The sequence below is a fragment of the Otolemur garnettii genome, unplaced genomic scaffold (assembly GCF_000181295.1).
Source record: "Otolemur garnettii isolate 467f Iridium unplaced genomic scaffold, OtoGar3 scaffold00007, whole genome shotgun sequence".
NCBI classification, from domain to species: Eukaryota; Metazoa; Chordata; class Mammalia; order Primates; family Galagidae; genus Otolemur; species Otolemur garnettii.
In genome coordinates this window covers 37,552,112-37,555,457 of record NW_003852402.1, presented here as the reverse complement: position 1 = coordinate 37,555,457, position 3,346 = coordinate 37,552,112, and the positions used below count along the sequence as shown (strand labels likewise).

At 37.7% G+C, this 3,346-nt stretch overlaps 1 protein-coding gene across 1 annotated transcript in view; it reads left to right on the top strand.

Annotated features, from left to right (window-relative positions):
- Positions 1-3,346, top strand: part of PTPRQ (protein tyrosine phosphatase, receptor type Q) — a 195,259-nt gene that overhangs the window by 35,157 nt on the left and 156,756 nt on the right. The window lies entirely within an intron of this gene.

The following is a 3,346-nucleotide window of genomic DNA, read 5'->3' as shown; positions in this document are numbered from 1 at the left end:
TATTAGATAGGAGGTGGGGGAGTATTAGATAGGAGGTGAGGGAGTATTAGATAGGAGGTGGGGGAGTATTAGATAGGAGGTGGGCGAATATTAGATAGGAGGTGGGGGAGTATTAGATAGGAGGTGGTTACCAACAAGGGGAATATTAGAAGAACACTAGGAATACTAGAAGCTGGTGGCTAAGGAGAGGTGGGGGAAAGATTGTTGGCACTGTAGAAATCAAGGAGTACAGAGTCCGAGGAATTGGACAGGTCATTCCCATCGGTGTGAACATCTCTTAAAGTGGTATGGAAGAAGTTAGTTATCCGGGGTGGCGCCTGTGGCTCAGTGAGTAGGGCGCTGGCCCCATACACTGAGGGTGGAGGGTTCAAACTAAGCTCCAGCCAAACTGCAACAACAACAACAAAAATAGCCGGGCATGGTGGTGGGCACCTGTAGTTCTAGCTACTCAGGAGGCTGAGGCAAGAGAATCGCCTAAGCCCAGGAGTTGGAGGTTGCTGTGAGCTGTGACGCCAAGACATTCTTCCGAGGGTGATAAATCTGTCTCTAAAAAAAAAAAAAAAGAAGGTAGTTATCCATGTGATAAAATCTTTAAAATGTTTAGAGAAATGGCAGAATATCTTCAGATGACTGTCTCAAGGAGAGGTAGCTCCTGGTATTATCTGATGGAATGGGCTTCAAAAGCCTCTGTGGTTCTTCAGGAACAGAAAAGAGAAAAGACCTATAAATGGAAAAGAGGCATGATAAATACAACTCCCCATGTCTAGGCCCTGTGATCGGAGGGATTAAGAGACAAAAACAAACCTGGTGCCCAATGGGACTAAGCTATAGGTCCACCATTTCATTCAGAGCCAAAAGTTGAAGAAAGCATTAGGGATAGTTGTTGAAGACTTTTCTCAGTGTGATAGGTTGGCCTGGGAAAGACACTAGAGAAATTTAGGGTGTTTCAGGTAGAAAAAATAGGATTATATTGGTACTTACTGATAAGTCAAACTATGTATTTATTGAATTACAATCCTTCCCCAAGTTTTAAAAGTATCAACAGTCTTAACTTAGCTTTTCCTATTAAATCTGTTTTAGACACAAAACACCCCATCACTGATAACAATTGGGGAATCTCCATTTTCAAGGCTTCTGAATTTTATTGTTCTACGATATGATTAGTAGCAATATTTACATGCATGGTATTTAGAACGCCAATAAAAAAGCTTCAGTTTCTTTCATTGAAAGGAAAGAATCATTTAACGGGACTCTGTCATGGGAATAATATTTAAATATTTAGTTTATATTGCTTAATTCTCAAACTTAGCATATTGTCATTGTTCTGTGCTGACAATTTTAAACCATTGTCTTTGCAACTGTGGTCTTTTATCTCTGGTTACATATATATGTTTACCTGGAGTGCATTGTCTACAATTTCATTTATTGAAGGTGTATTGATGACATTATCTTTCAGTTTTTAATTGTCTGGGTATATTTTTAATTTTCTTTTGTTCATTTTTCTGGGTACAGAATTCTAGTTGTTTTTTTAATTGATGTCAGTTTTCAACCTGTCATTCTTATATAGCTGGGTTTTCTACATTCTGGGGCCATGATGTGTCTATATATCATTTTTTTTAAAGTCCTGCTTGGGATTTACTGAGATTTCCTTGATTTGGAGTTTCTTATTTTTCAATAATTTTTGATAAGTCTCACCCATTACTCCCTTAACTATTTTTTCTTTATTTTTTCTATTATTTTAGCCACTCTTAACATATCATCTGTATCTCTTAACTGTCATTTTATGTTTTTTGTAACTTTTTTCTTAGATCCATATTCTTGATACTTTCTTCAATATTATCATCCTTTTCCCTAAAATTCTTTTCATTTCTATTTAGCCTGCTTTTTTAAACATTAAAAGAATTTTAATTTTTAGTTATTTTGTTCTGCTCTAAAAGGTGTATCTGGTTCTCCTTCAAACTTGCTCAGTTATTTATATTATTTAATCTTATATAAATACTTCCTTGTTCATATTTTAAAATACTGTTAATTTCTTCAGTACCACACATTTGTGTTTTTCTTCTTTGATAATTATTTGACGTCTCACACTCTGAGTGTTCTGTGCCTGTGTGTCATATGTTATTTTTCTGCCTTTCACTACTGATATCTGATTTGCTTCTGTGTTTAGTGATTTTTATCAGTGAGCTCATATTGTTTGAAACTTTATCTATGAGAAATTTATATGGCTTGAGTCAAATTTGAGTTCCTCCAGAGAGGATTTATATTTACTTCTTAGGCTGATACTTGCTTAGGAGTAATAGCAACTCAGAACCACACTTTTAGTTTAATTTGAATTCACAAGTAAATGTTTTTTCAGGCTACATCAGACATCATGGATTTGGGCCACATATACTCCTAGGGATAGGCTTGTAATTCTAAAGCAGCATAGTTTTTACTTCTTTTCCACCTCTCCACCTAAAGGACTGGCAAGAGAGAAATATTAATTTCTGTCCTCTCTGCAAGGTGGGTTTATTTCTCAATCCCCATTCCCTGTTGGTGAACACACCACCTTGCACCAGTGTGGGAGTCAGCTCACGTGGAATCTGTGGCACGAGCAGAATTTAAGTTGTCCCAAGAACACATAGAGTCAATATTATGGCCCAAGTTAAAATTTCTTTCTTTGGGGGTTTCAGCTCTTTTATTTATTTATTTATTTTTTATTTTTTGGGGGGGCTTTCAGCTCTTTATTTTGGGATCTCCCTGATCCTTCAATTGGCCCAAGCTTTATATTCTTTCCCTGGAAATCTGTGTGGCTCTCTTTTTTTTTTTCAGTTTTTGGGTTTGAACCTGCCATTTCCAGCATATGGGGCCGGCGCCTTACTCCTTTGAGCCACATGCACCGCCCATCTGTGCCACTCTTGATGCAGAAGTGCAGAATCACCAGGGTTAACCAGTAGCTCCCAGGCAATGCTGACGTCTCAGGATTCCCAATTTTACTTTTTCGTTTGTTTGTCTTTGGGGGGCTCTTTATGGTGGGTTACTATTGATCTCTAACTTTCTGGTCAGCTGCACACATTTTCTTACAGAAAATTTGTCTTCATGTTATGCAGAGTTTTAATTATTTTGAGTGAGATATTCATTTAGTTTAGGATATCTATCCCAGTATCTTGCCAGAATTGGAATCTCACGTCTTCATCCTTGAATATACATGGAGAATCGCTTATGAACATTACATTTAGTACAAGAATGTTATTAGATAAAGAACACTGGGCGCCAGCCACATACACCTAAGGTGGCAGGTTCGAATCCCCAGCCCAGGCCCGCCAAACAACAATGATGGCTGCAACCAAAAAATGGCCAGGCGTTG